The 15,906-nt window shown below is 41.2% G+C and overlaps 1 protein-coding gene across 2 annotated transcripts in view; it reads left to right on the forward strand.

Moving 5' to 3' along the window:
• Nucleotides 1-15,906, forward strand: part of LOC139226692 (netrin-1) — a 206,180-nt gene that overhangs the window by 142,556 nt on the left and 47,718 nt on the right. The window lies entirely within an intron of this gene.

The following is a 15,906-nucleotide window of genomic DNA, read 5'->3' on the forward strand; positions in this document are numbered from 1 at the left end:
AAGGGCAGTTAAGAGTCAACCAGATTGCTATGAGTCTGGAGTCATATATAGGCCAGACTGGGCAAGGCTGGCAGATGTACTTACCTGAAGGACATTAGTGAACCAGTTGGGTTTTTACGACAATCCGGTAGTTTCACGGTCACCATGACTGATGCTAGCTTTTTTAAAATTCCAGATTTATTTAATTCACTGAATTTAAATTCCCCAGCTGCCGTGGTGGGATCTGAACTCATGTCTCCAGATTATTAATCCAGGCCTCTGGTTTACTAGCCCAGCACAAACTTATTAAGGGTTCCCTTGAGTATGGAAGATTGAGTGGTGATTTAATCGAGGTCTTTAAAATGTTAAACGGATTTGATAGGATAGATTCAGGGAAACTATTTGGTTTGGTGGGGGAATCAAGAACAAGGGGACATAATCTTCAAAATAGAGCTAGGCCGTTCAAGGGAAAACCCAGGAAGCATTTTGTTCACACAAGTAGAAACCTGGAACACTCTCCCCCAAATGGCTGTGGGTGCTGGGACAATTGGAGCTTTCAAAGCAGAGATCAATAGATTTTTCTTCGGTGTGGGTATCAAGGAATATGGAGCTAAAGCGGGTAAGTGGAGTTGAGTCACAGATCAGCCACAATCGAATTGAATGGCGGAGCAGGCTTGAGGGGCTGAATGTTGCTATGTTGAGCACCACAGGCAGAGCGTAGAAAAGACAATTGAGCGGGGAGCAATGAATGCTAATTACAGAGCCTGCTTTCCATTCATTCAAATGGAAAAAAAAGTGAGCTGGTCTCTGGTACCAATGTGCAAGATCCCTTGCCCAAATTTCCTTTGTGAGCTCAACATCCAGGTGGTAAAGGTGAAAATCCACCTCATTATTTAATAAAAATTCCTTAACTGAAGGTGTAAAGAAAGTATTGTGACTGCCTCTAAAACATAAATTAGGTTATGATATAAATCCATCTTGTAGATGATAGCAGAAACTATTAATGTGGGAGATGTCAGCACTTCTTGTTTCTATGAATAAGATAAAGCAATATCTTTTTCACAGATTTCATGTTCCACTAGACTACTCCTTAACATCTTGGGCATTGAATGTCCTTGCAAAGTGCAACAAGTTCCATCCTCCTCGGTACATTTGTGAAATTTGCTAAATAATATATGAGAAAATAACACGATGAGTGTCCCAGAAGCATACGGTCAGGAGCCTAGTTGCACAGGCCTGCAGTTACAATTGCAGCTGAGGCTGAAAGTCCAATCTATTTAATGATGTGCCAGATGCCTCTTTTTTTTCCATTTTCACACTGAGCAAGGCTTTCTATTATGGAACAAAAATTGACACCCTGTGGGGAATACCACCAAAAAGAGAAAAGCAGGCACATATATCTCAGCCAATGGACATTGCTTTTCTAGTTATGCAAAAGAAGCGCAGGGATTGGAAGGCAGCTGGAGGATAGCACACAGCGCGAGGAAGAGGATACAGAAGAGGGAACTGGTGCTGGAGAACAAAGCGGCAACACAGGGCAAGTCAATGCTGAGTCTCCTGAGTGGGACTCCCTCTACACAACACTGCATCCCATGAACATCACAAGCTCTCGCTCACTCACTCGCTGCTTTTTTTCTAGGCACTTCCCACTCTCACGCATACTCTACATGCACATTTTCTTTTTTTTTTACATTTTCATTTGAAGTCTCCCTTTTCTGTTTCCTTACCTGCACACATGTGTGCCATGCAAAAGATTTACTTCTGCTGTTGGAAGAAAACCAAAAAAGAAAATTTGTACTTCAAAAATATGTGTATAAAGCAAATCCAATCAGCAGATCATAGCGCCATTATGTACTTCTCATCACTGTTCATTATTCATCTGTTAAAACGCTAGAGCCGAGAAATTGCTCTGTGCGATATTGGTATATGAACACAGTGTTCATATGAAATTACATTGTTTGCTACCTTAACCGAGACATTGCCCCATTTGTTAAAATAGCAAAGTAATTCAGATCGTAAAGAACATTTATATTAATTACAATACGCAAATTTGTTGCACAATTCTAACTTTCTGCAAGTTAGGCAGGGGTTAACCTGGATGAAGGTTCAATTGCATAGCTTTCATTCAAGCACAGACTGCTATAAATGGAAATTACCTCTTACACCATATAAAACACTGCTGTATTTATTATGTAATTACTAGATGAATTCATACATTATGAAACAGCTAATCTCAGTAGAAACACTGAGTGATTCTCACGGTCCCTTCTCATAATATCCAGAGGCTAATACAAGTCTCAGCAGACTTTGCAACCAGATACTGAACACTAGAAACAGACATTGACTGCTCAAAGAACCATTTAGAAGAAAGTCGTATTATTAACATTTGTGGGGATAATGGTATTTCTTCCCTCCCCCTACACCCTTCTCCATACATCAACACTTACACTCACTGTGATCCTTGTTCCCAGTGAGTCATGGGATCACTCTGAGATGGGCAGGACCATCATCCTTATGCCCAATGAGGGGATTCTATGCACTGGATTGCCCGAGGTCAGCAAAATTGATTGGGGCATTGGTCAGGGATCAAAATGGAAAGAATCAACAGCGGGAGTGAGAGAAAGAAACAGAATTCTCTGGAATTATGGTACAGAAATGTGACAGCACTGAAGGAACATTTGAGTATTATTTTAATGTCTAATCTACCAATCCCAACAATGAGGCCCAAATTTAAGTTTTCTACGGATAGTCCTGAAAACAAAATCAGATGTTACTGCACAAAAGACGTGATTTCCCAATGAGTGCAAGGATTTTTTTTTTCAAATGCTTATTGAATTCCGCAGAATTTATAAGTGTGATTTGATGGGATTACACTACATTCACGCCAAACTAGGAAACTAGAAAATCCAGATCAACAGGTTTAAAAAGCTGGCACAATCTTAAAAAAGCTGACATCTCAAAAAGAGTGGTGAATGTCAGCAGATAATCTGTATTGACACTGGAAGTGCAATACAGTACAACCTTTTCACACCTCAAGTTACACTTATACTCAGCATTACATCACTTGTATAGTGAAAGATTGTGGCAAAAAATTCACAGGATTTTCCCTCATTTCCTGCCGAAAAATGTTGAGCTATTACGGAAAAGTATTGTTATTCTGTCTCTAAAACCAGTTGATAAGTTATTTTAAAATTGTTTATAAAGTTGATTTCCTCAACCCCCAGTTCATACAGACACTGAACTACCCCTTCCTTTGAGGGCAGAGCCACAGCAATGCTGAATTGTGACCTTTAAGCTTGAACAAACTCCAAAATACTGCCTTCGAGTGAAACAGATTAATGGGGTGTATGATATCACATGGTTGTTGCAGATCTTGTACATTCTGGATCTTGGACAGTTCTCGACATTCAGATTTAGATGAGGATTGGATAGTATGTGGTATTTAGAAGGGCAGTAAGTGGTGCAGCAGCACTTATCCTAGTTGATCCAGGGCAGAGGTATCCAGACCAATATTTATTTCTTAACCAACAAAGCGCCTTGGGACATCCCGAGGAGTTGACAGGCATTATAGAAATGCAAGTTTTTCTTTTTCTTTTATGGATTATTTTATCGAGAGGATCTGCAGAAAGTCATCCTAAGCCTTCTGACAATTTTGCTAGATCTCGGCACAGTCCGTGGCTCAGATTGGCAGACATCCCACTGGGCTGGTTATTCCTAGGTAGTTAAAGCCCACTTCTGTCTATAGCTTCTCATTAGTTTCAGATTGTCCTGGGAAGACCACGCCCTCAGTTCTGGACTGCTTCACTCTTCTGAGAGTCAGTTGAATTCTTGGATTGTTTTCTAATATGATGGAAAGAGCAGTGATGAGGTTGGTGCCATGTTTTCGTATGGAGTGATATTCTCTAATCCACTCTACCAGCCTGCACTATGTGTGTGTATGTTTATTCTCGCAGTTGCTAATATTTTGCGGAAAATAGAAGAGGAGAAATTAGTTATATGGTTCTGAGCATTACCCCATTCCATAGTTGAGTGGCACATTGCCTGTACATAGGCAAGGCAAGGAATCTCAAAATGGGAGCTTGTATTTTGTATTTATCTAGTTACAAATGTACTGTATCCCAACAAACAGTGAACATTTTGGATGTGTTGAATGGGGGACAGGGATTTAAGGAGAAAGGGAAATATTGGAGACCAGTCAAGAGTGAGATGATCAAACATTAGGTTGTCTTCCAAGCCTATCTGCCAGAGAAAGAGAATGGGCATCTCATAGTCTTGGGGCAAGGAAGAAAGAGCCCAAAATAAATAAATAATGCAGGGAAAATGTAATAGAAACTTTCATGCAGTAAATTAAGAACAGAGAGCAGAGAATAATACAGCAAAGTAAGAAATAAAAACCATAGAGGAGACTAGAAAAGCAATATCCTGACATCTGGGAATATAATATCAGTCTCCAGGGCGAACCAGCCGAGATTTGAAATGTACTGCTGACATTGTCAGAAAATGTTGTTTTGTAGGTTCTTCCGATTTTAGGTGTGAGCTGACTACATGGGAACACTGGGCCAATTACAGTTTGAATCCACTAAGCCAAGTATCCCATTATTTTCCTGGCTGTGCAATCCACTCCAAAGAGGATCACATGCTGGGCCATGTTTAACTCAAAACACTAGGCTTTCCAGAGGAAAGATTTTCACATTAGTTGCTATGAGATCTGGCTTTCAACTGGAAATTAACTGACCTGACACAGTTCCATGCATTTGCTCCTGGCATGACCTTCGCAATACCCAGCAATTGGCCATATTTAAATTTGGGTCTTCAGCGAGAGAACCTATGATATCATATTGAAAGAACTTCCCAAAAATCCGCCATCGCCGGATTGTTGCCCAAAATATCGCTAAGATTCTCAAATTATCGCCGGCGAAAAATTCCATAAAAAAAAATATTAAATCCGCCCAGCCAAAAAAAATGGACCTTACACCCCGATTCTTGGAACCTTGGGACGATTGGGCGGTTCTGAAAAAAAATGGCCGATAATGACAAAATTTACACCGAGGCTGCGGGTTTGGGTCTAGGAGGAGAAAAACACAAAAAATATTTTTTTCAAAAAACATTTTTAAAAAATCAGAAAAACATTCTCAGGACCCTTTTCACTTAAATCACTACAAGAAAATTTAAAAATAATTACCATTTACTTACCTTTTTTTACTTACCTATCACCCAGCCCCGCTGCTTCTTGTGGCCGTTTTTTAAATATTTACCTACGGGTCACCGCTGAGCCAAAAATCAGGTGATGGCAATCTATGGACGGTGCATGTCGGCGGACCGCTCCCCAGCGATACTTTGAAACCACCAGCGGAACTCAGCTGTGGAAATTTTCGCCTAGCCGGTTCTCGCCTAAAACGACCAATACCGCTGAGAAACCGAGCAGCAATGCAAAGGAAATTCTAGCCCGATAGTCTCTATTACATTCAGTGTGCTGATATGAAAGTCTGGACACATTTTAAAATATTAGGTTTCACCTCAGTTTTATCCTTCAACTGTTCTTTCCACCAGTATCACAAGAGATCAACTTTTTCCCCCAATGTTTTCACATCAATCAGCTTTTGACTGTACAATCAACGCTATTTTTATTCAACAGCAAATTATATTTATACAATGTTCCTCACATAAAAGAACAACTCAGAATACTTTACAGGCAGAGAGGTGGACACCAAGCAAGAAAAAGGAGGCTTTGAGAGAAGGGGAAGGAACCGAAGATAAATTGAAGAGGTGGATTTCTAGGTGAATTTTGAAGAGAGTGAGAGAGGTAGCAAAACGGCGAGATTTTGAGGAAGAATTCATAAAACAGTGTCAAAATGATAGAAAAACTAGTCTTTGATGCTAGAACTGATAGAATAGGAGCAAGCTGTGGCGGATGCTCAATCACTCAGACTGATTGGAGTGCAGTCAAGCAGGGATTTTTAAAAGCTAAGATCATGAAATCAATTCACTTGGGAAGGTTAGGGGAAATAGGTGTGTTAGACTTTGTTCTGGATCTTTGAATTTTGTGAAGGATGGAAGCGGGAGGATGACAGGGATGGGATTTGAGAAATCAATTCTCATGATGATGAAGGCATGGATTAGAATTTCAGCATTGGTGTGTGGGAGGTAGTGATATAAGCAGATAATGTCCAGAGACGTAGGAATATAGTATTGGATACAGACCATTTTTTGGAGCGAAAAGGTCAGCTCAGGGTTAAAATGTGGTTGCATGCCACCAGATTCATTCTGAGCGGGCAGCCAACAATATTTCTGGTATTGGAGCATGAAAAATGCAACTTAAATTTTGTCAATGGTGAGCTGAAGGAAATTTTAACCATTTTGAGACTTGGTTTTGAGCACTCAGTCAGAAAATGCATCAGCTGTCTTAGAGTAGATGTTGGTGCCAGAGTTGTAGAATTGCGTGTTGTCGCCACATATGTGGCAGCTGACTCTGTGCTTGCAGACCTTAGAACATAGAACATAAGAACATAAGAACATAAGAATTAGGAACAGGAGTAGGCCATCTAGCCCCTCGAGCCTGCTCCGCCATTCAACAAGATCATGGCTGATCTGGCCGTGGACTCAGCTCCACTTACCCGCCCGCTCCCCGTAACCCTTAATTCCCTTATTGGTTAAAAATCTATCTATCTGTGACTTGAATACATTCAATGAGCTAGCCTCAACTGCTTCCTTGGGCAGAGAAGTCCACAGATTCACAACCCTCTGGGAGAAGAAATTCCTTCTCAACTCGGTTTTAAATTGGCTCCCCCGTATTTTGAGGTTGTGCCCCCTAGTTCTAGTCTCCCCAACCAGTGGAAACAACCTCTCTGCCTCTATCTTGTCTATCCCTTTCATTATTTTAAATGTTTCTATAAGATCCCCTTCATCCTTCTGAACTCCAACGAGTAAAGACCCAGTCTACTCAATCTATCATCATAAGGTAACCCCCTCATCTCCGGAATCAGCCTCATGAATCGTCTCTGTACCCCCTCCAAAGCTAGTATATCCTTCCTTAAGTAAGGTGACCAAAACTGCACGCAGTACTCCAGGTGCGGCCTCACCAATACCCTATACAGTTGCAGAAGGACCTCCCTGCTTTTGTACTCCATCCCTCTCGCAATGAAGGCCAACATTCCATTTGCCTTCCTGATTACCTGCTGCACCTGCAAACTAACTTAGCCGAAGAGATAGCATGTAAATGATGAATAGAAGTAGAACGAGGATGGAACCCTGAGACACACCAAAGGTGACCATGCAGATATGGAAGGTTAAACTATTTGAAGAGATATAGTGAGTGCATTGGGACAAAGGGGAACCATGACAGCATGGATGCTGAAGAGATGGGCCATGGAGGCAAGTTAAATGGAGAAGGGTGAGTGATCAACAGTAGCCTTTACTGTCGAGGATAGCAGAGGGACCTTACCTGGACTAATAGGAGGATTTAACCACAGTCACAGAATTGCATGAGATGATCAAGCCTGGTCTGATGTTGGACGGCCAAGCCATACATAACGTGCTCTAGCCTGCCACCCATAGAATTCTGTCCACGGAGGTCGCTGTTGTACCATGAGGAACACCAGGTATGGGAGATCATCAAGGATCTGGTCGGATGCTAGCATTTTAAACGGAAGGTAAGTCAGTTGTGGGGCAGATCAATGAAGGAATCATTGTCAGTGTGGGTGATAGGCCAGAAGACAATTTCCAATGGAATTGGGAACTAGCGAGCGAATTTGGCAGGGAATTGGGGGTAGCTTTCTCAGGGGCAGAAAAAGAGAATGAAGGGGTTAGGGACAATGGACAGTGGAGGTGATCCAAAATTATCATTAAGAGATTGAGATCTTTCAAGAGTGGAAGGGTGAGGAGGTGGCCACATGTGTACATGAGGGAATGAAAGTCTACATTCCATTAATCTCACGATTTGATCGTAAAGAAGAACACAATGATCAGTCAGGACAGGGCAGTATGAAGTCAGGTAGGGTCAGTTTCAGTGTTAAACATACAAGTTAGCCTGTTTTTTAACAATGAACCTTGTATGGTCTGTGAAACAGAATATGGAGGATCAGGTCAGGTTGTCGAGATGATAGGCTTACAAGGTTATGCCCCTCCATTTCCCCCCACCCTCCTCCCATTATACATTGTTCTTTCATAGTAATATTTGGAATAAGAAAGCACACTGAATTAAATTCCTACATTTTGGGGGTAATTTTAATTTGGGTCAGCACATGAAAGAAAAACATAGGTTGATGTGTAAGCTTTAATCAGAATATCAAACTTTTGTCCAGATGATGACTGGTCAGTTGTACCAGCATTTTAAATGTGTATGTACATCTTAATGCTATTTAAAAAAAGCTAAAATAAATGCTTCAGCCTCCAACACTGTTATTATGGACTAAAAGAACTAAATGATTGAATAGTATTTTGCAGCTTCTCTCCAGTGGACTCTGTTCTAACTATTATTGTTGTAGGGGTGCTAGTCAGTGGACTTTTTACTCTTTTAGGCAATGTTTTATGTTATAGTGCAAGACATTCACTATAACACATCTCCAGGGGAAAATATTTTGTCTCTAAAGACACAATTATGAATGGGATATTAAATCATGAAACCAGTAAAATGCCAACGGCTCTATTTCGACATTATATTTATGAGCTGCATTGGTTTTGTGGTCAGTTTCGGAACCTAGATGTACAACCATGTTCAAGTTTCGTTAAGTGCAAAACCACAATCTACAAATGAAGAAAATAAACTGTGTGAGGTTGACATATGATTTCACATTCACCCTCAAAGTGGCAAAGGTTACACTATGGAGGTTGAAAAGGTCAAACAGGCAACTACTACTTCCTATGGCCCTCATTCACACAAAGCATTATTTGCATTATTTAGCATATTGTTACTGATGGATAGAAGTGACTTTCACTGCCTGCATAGACCTGGCTTTCATAATCAGAAAAGACCGATATGGATTCAGTTAAACAAACTTCAAGAATCCTACCCAGATGTAGTGTTTCACCAGCTGCTAAGTGACTTCCACTTCTGCACTCAGCAGGGCCACACTGTCAGTGTTGAGAGCAAGACCTCTGCCATTAAAATCAGATCCATTTAAACCATTTTTTAATATATTTTTTCCCGCTCTAATTTTCTCCCTTTTTCTCCTGACAACACTGATTCCCTGGGGTGCAGTTCTATGGGTGCTAGCTGCCATCCAATACCTCACTCAAGTGGCCAGTTATACTCTTTGCTGGCCCCAGGTTTCCCAGGGCAGGGTAATGGGGGTGGAACCCTGACACATCGGCACTGGAAACCGAGTGTTCCCTAGGTGCGGATAAAAGGAAAATGTCCATGTTGTTTTTTTTCCATTGATCTGGAACTTATCTTTGTAAAAATGTAATCCCATTATCTTTGGCGCATTTACACAACATTCCTAAAATCCATAATAAAAGACAAAATATCCCCTGTCTGAATCTTTAACATTTCCGACCAATTTTCCCCCCTTCCAGAAATGTTGATTCCTCGATGAGGTACGCAATGCTGGTGACACAAAAACGTGTACAAGGATTAGGAACTCAGACCAAATCTGTAATTTGCAGTTCACTGTAGACAGGTTAAGGGAATGGGCCTGTTTGTGCCAGCTGTCCTTTAAATATGGACAAATTCAGTGTCATGCTTTTGGGGGCTTAAGAAATTCCAGGCTGGGTACTCATTAACTGTTTACATAAGAGTAATTAAAGGTGCAGAAACAGTGTCAGGTTATAGAGAAAACAAATAGGGTTTTAGATTGTATTTGGACTATCGAGTGCAAAGTACTATATTTGGGCTAAATAAGGCTTTGTTCTTCTGCACTGTTCAATTTTGATTCCTGAGCATGGGGAAGGATATTGAGACTCTAGAGAAGTTGCAGCAGAGGGTGATCGGAATGATAGCTAACCTTTGAGCTCTTAGTTATGAAGACAGGCTTTAAGACTGCTTGTATGGAGACGGAGCAGCCTCGAAGGGCCGAATGGCGTACTCTTGCTCCTATTTCTTCCTTATGTAAGAGTTAGGGCTATTTACTTGGGAGAGACATAGACGTATGGCACTATTAAAAGGATGAAGGGATTGGACTGGGGCGAATGCATATACAACTTTAGGCAAAGAGTTAGGTTAGGTGCCAGGAAATATTTATTTTTGCAGAAAGTCATCACCCTCTGGAACAGTTTACCGAAATATGTGCTGGGTAAGGAGTTATTACAGTCCTTTGAAGAGGAACTTAACAAGTTCCTAATATAAGAGCACATTTCAGTTATAGAGGATAAGTTGTTAACTGTCATTATGCCTACTTCAATCACCTAGCACCTTGTGTTAAGAGAGTGGAAGATGGAGAGGAATTTCCCAGTTTTTCCTGAATTGGCAATAGGATTTTTTTCTGCATTTTTTCTCTGCCTCTCCCAGGAGGCATGGTTAGGAGCCGACAATCGTGTATGAGTTTGACCATTCTCAGGTGGAGTTGACCCAATGTCTGTGATAGTCTTTTTTTGGCTTTCTTTAGTATTGTTTGTGGTTGGAATAGGAATGATATGTTGTGTTAATTTGACTTTGAAACTAGGACAATAAAAGGGATACAGTTGCCCTCGTAGAGAGCACGAATAATCTGGTTTCCATCTTTATCAACAATGAGTCAATTGGCTTCAGGTCAGCTACTAGATTGAATATGACATAACGTAATCAAGCCTCCTCAATTTGGGGCCTCATCAAAACCATTAAAATTGCTTATAGTCAATAGAACAGATGAAAAACTTGTCTCAACTCCACATTTTTTATGGATTCAGATGCAGATGTCTCAAAATGGAAGATTTTTGGTATTTTGCTTTTCCTTTATTTGTATCTCCTTTAATTTTAAAATGTTTAACATTCTTCCAGTATCCTTGTCAGAGTCAGAAGGTTGTGGGTTCAAGTTCCACTCTAGGGACTTGAGCACAAAAATCTGGGCTGACACTCCAGTGTAGTACCAAGGGAGTGCTGCACTGTCGGAGGTGCCATCTTTCAGATGAGATGTTAAACCGAGGGCCCCTCTGCTTTCTCAGGTTGACTTGAAAGATCCCATGGCACGATTTTGAAGAAGAGCAGGGGAGGTATTCCTGCTGTCCTGGCCAATATTTGTCCCTCAATCAACATTTAAAAAACAGATTATCTGGACATTATCACATTGCTGTTTGTGGGAGCATGCTGTGCGCATATTGGCTGCCGCCTTTCCTACATTACAACAGTGACTACACTTCAAAAAGTAATTCATTGGCTGTAAAGCAATTTGGGACATCCGGTGGTCGTGAAAGGCGCTATATAAATGCAAGTCTTTCTTTTCTTTCTTTGTGATATGTTCAAGAAGGAAAGAACTTGCATTTATATAGCACCTTTGACAACCTCGGGTTGCCCCAAAATGCTTTGTTACACCCAGTTTAACACTCACTGCCAAGGATTTACCCTCTCCAAGCCTCTTATCTCCGTAGGCAGTTTGGGCTCTGACTCTGGATTTACACCAGAGTTCTGATTTTTCTCACTATGGCAAAAACGGGGTTGCATTGTCCCTTGGCACAGGTCTGTATCAACAGCTAAGAGGGTAGATTAGGCTAAATTTTCTAAAGGAGGTCCCTCTCCCTGCTTTGAAAAGATTATTGGCACATGAGTAGCTTGCCAAGGGAGCTTTGCTTATAGTGCAATTGGCTGGGGATGGGAATGGAAAATCTGGCGAGAGAACATCTCTTAAAGAGCTGCAGCTCGCCATGAAAGGGGAAGTCGTGGTGTTGGAACAAAAATTGACTGGCGCACAGTAACATGTGGGCAGCATTGCTACTTTTGATGCTGAAAGGTCTCGTTGCAGGAAATGCAACACAGACTTGGAAGATTGGGGCCAAAGGCTCAATGCATCCTTGGAGTGTAAAAGGGCTATATAAATTTGCTAAGCTCCGCAATTATTTTGCCTTCCCTCAGGGTGAGTGCCTGCTAGAAAGCCTTTGCTGAGATTGAGAATAGTTACTAGAGGAAGCAGCGGGGGATAAACCACACGCACTTCCGCTGCATTGCACCTTTTTATTTTCTCCTCTCTGTGCCCAATGGTCCAGGGGTGAACAGCAATCTTTTCCGAAGCCCCATTAATAGCTTGTAACCAGACCCTGGAGGAGTTTTAGATTGAAGCAAGTCGACTAGGCCTATATACCCTAGAGCTTAGACGAATGAGAGGTGATCTAATTGAAACAGAAAAAATTCTTAAGGGGCTTGATGACAGCGTTAATGCAGAGAAGATGTTTCCCCTGGCTGGGGAATCTAGAACACGGGATCACAGTCTCAAAATAAAGGATCTGCCATTTAAAACTGAGATGAGGAGATATCTCTTCATTCAAAGGGTTGTGAATTTTTGGAATTCGCTATCCCAGAGAGCTGTGAATGCTCAGTCGTTGAATATATTCAAGACAGAGGCCAGTAAATTTTGGGGAACGAAGGGAATTAAGGGATATGGGAATAGTGCAGGAAGGTGGAGTTGAGGTAGAAGATCAGCCATAATCTTGTTAAATGGCGGAGCAGGCTCAAAGGGCCAAATTACCTACTCCAGCTCCTATTTCTTCTGTTCTTATGACTGAGGCCTAGCATTATCTCCATCTCCAGGGAAATACCTCACATTCACCTGGCACCTTCTAGAAAGTTCTGCTCAACTCATCATATTTCTCGGGCTAGGGATATCTTTTCTGTGTAAAAGTTTACTTATGATGGTTATGTTCTTATGTGCGTAGTGCAAGTGATTTGGCACAGTACAAAGTCCCATGACAAATCCTGCGAATTTCTATACTTACTCCATGTTCGCCCAGTTTGCTGCCCACATACTGTAATTTTAGAAAAAAAGTGAAGTGAAAATGCTAGTTTCTTAGCGATGTCAATGATCCCAAATCACTAGCCCTCATGATAAAGGCACACAAAATGGCCATAAAATTCAATCTATATTCAGAATTAATAATAGGGTTTGCTGAAATCTTACAGGCTGCAGCCCCTGCAATCAGGTGCCTCCAATAAAAAAAATCCCTCTTTAAACGACCTGTGATTCAGAATGGACACAAACAACCTGGAGAGGAATGCACAGCAGCTGTGTAACAGGTGTGAGAAACTGGGTCTGATAAATGTACTGAAGTCTTGCCACCCCCTCTGGGGAACAGCATACAGAGTTATGAGGGTAGTTAAATAATTCAGCTATATATAAAATTTGAAGTCATTTGTTCGGGACAAAACAGACATTGTTATCTGTCATGAATGATGGCATGCGACCCTCTATTCTTTGCAGCTGTACTATTATTCAGAAGGAACTTCCTGGAAAAAAGGGGCCAGTGTTTATACTTTCACTTCATAACTGAACTGCCACAGGATGCCTGATATTTAATCAACATAGTTCGTGCTTTCATTTTAAAGTTACCCCTCTGCTATTTAATTGGATTCCTTGAAGATTTACTTCAGGGAATACATTTCTTTATGTCTTCGGCTTGTGCAGAATGTTCCAGAAGTTGCTTCACACTGTCTGCAAAGAGCAGAGGACAAAAAAATGCAAATTGGGCCTTGCCTACTCAAATGCCAACCATTTGGTTTCAGTCCTGGTAACTTGGGCGAGGGCTTTAATCTAATTACATGCTTTATTTGCAGCAATTTGTTTTTCAATCAATCTTGTTGAACAAGAAGAAAACCCTACTACTGTGCACTCATTTGTGCTCCATTGTCCACAGATAGAGGTTTATGCCTGAGTTCCAGTCTGCACTGCCCCCAACTCTGCATCTGTTAAATGTAATTTTCGAATGAGCAGCAAGCAAAGAACCAGGGAAATCTTGGTGGTTTAAAAAAAACGTAATTGTAAACACAGAGGAGTTAGCACAGACTACATACACTTCCATTTAGATCAGACTTTTAGCTGTGTTGGGGCTGATTCTGTATTACTTGCAATGTTTCTGCATTTTTCTCTTTTTCCCCTGTTGCTAGGGCAACCTCATTCACTCAAAACATAAAAGAAAATAAAGCCCTGGCCCAGCTAAGAGCAAAACAATGAAGTTTGTTCATATTCTAGCTCCTATAAGCTCAAAAAAAGTTATAACAATACGTTAGTTGATGCTATGAGTAAAGTGTATCTGGTTTTCTAATGAATTTAGGTTGGAGAAAAAAAAGTGAGTCTCTACGTTTCTTTAATGAAATTTTATTTATAAAATGCTGATGTTATTTTTAAGTTTCTGGTGAATCATCTATTTCTTTAATAAGAATTTTGTATTGTTGCAATATGATTACGGCCAAACAAATCTTTTCCGATTGTCTCATTTTTACTGATTTATGATTGGTTTTCTTTCTTAAGTTGTTTAAATTTAATTCCCTGACTTTTAAGTTAGCTCAAGCAGGCAAATTGCTGGTTGGCTGATTTTCAATAAAGTGACTGATGCCTCCACTGCTACATTTAGGTCACATTAACCAACTGAAAGCCAAAGACGTGGATGTATTAGTGTGTTTGTGTGTGTTTGCGTATGTGTCTGTCTACATGCACGAACTGAGTATGCTGCAACGACTACATTGAAAATAGATCACTACAATACAGGTCAAGACATTTTGTAAGGGAGCAGTATAGAGTGAAAAGACTGTAGAAGGTTAGAGAGGGGCAATGTAGCTCCCTGCCGGCTCAGTTGGTAAAGTCAGTGTGAAGCTGGGCCATAGGCCCCGGTTTTAACTCCAGGTGGATATCCCGCTTAGGCCTGAATTAAAATTACAGTTGGGTCTCAATGATGTCATCGGGCTGCATCATGCATATGTAAAGAAGGACCTTGTTGGCTTCAGGCGCATGTCCTTGCTGCCTGCTCATGAGAGCAGACAAATATTGAAGATGTTGCGATCATGGCTGCTTTCGGACAGTTAAGAGCCAGGGCGATTTTAGCTGCCCACCCGCCAGGTTTCTGCTGAGTGAGTAGGGTTACAATCACCAGCATAGAGTCCAGGATTGATTCTTGATCTGTGCGGAGTTACCTGATATCAGCTTGGGGTGTTATATAACTGGCCTCAGTGGACTAAGGGAAAATCAGCCATGACTTGCTCTTATGATATGGTTGGCAGTGCCTGTACATAGATTACAAGATTGAGCTTGGATGAGATGTGCCCCCATGTCAGAATCGTCAGTCAGTGATCATGGTATCAGCTCACATATGAAAAATGGCGACTTGAGTGAAGAACTAGAGGGGAATTCTTCTGTGTGGAATTATACACCAGCCAGCAAATACTGGCTGAGAATTTCCTCATTCTGCTGTCATTAACTTGCTGGAAGCATGGCGCAAACCCCATTCTACCGCACTTTCGGTCAATTCCTTCTTGAGATGAAGGGGTGAGAAAAGAGGTGCCATGCATTTTTATTTTGCTATGAACTTAAATATAAGCAGTGGAGAGGCCATCACAGGATGACGTAACTTTAACAATCTTGACAGTCTCTGGATGCAGTCCTAACAATAGGGTTTATTTGGCTGTAATCGCTTATGTGTATGTTAACTAATATATCAAACGTGTCTTATCGCTGCAGCCAAGTAGAGGAAAGGCAGGCAGCCACAAAGTAGGCAGGAGCAACAGGCTCAATATAAATTAAAAGTGCATTGTGGAACATTTATTTGTTCATCTATCTTGAGAGGACACCAAAAGCATTGCTAATGCCCCATGGGTTCCTCATTTCCTGCCTGACCTTCTGTTGTTCGAGAATGACCTGTAGTCAGAATCTCCATGGACTGAAAGCAAAGTTTGACACAAGCCCGGGTTGAGGTGACAATGAGGTATCCATGGGCCTTAATCAGGGGCCAGTGCCACTTTGACAGGAGGGGAATCTGTCGCTTAAACGAGACCTGGGTGGTGTAAATAGGGGAGGCCTAAAGATCTCAAATAAGGCA

This window comes from Pristiophorus japonicus, chromosome 16 (genome assembly GCF_044704955.1).
Source record: "Pristiophorus japonicus isolate sPriJap1 chromosome 16, sPriJap1.hap1, whole genome shotgun sequence".
Taxonomy (NCBI): domain Eukaryota; kingdom Metazoa; phylum Chordata; class Chondrichthyes; family Pristiophoridae; genus Pristiophorus; species Pristiophorus japonicus.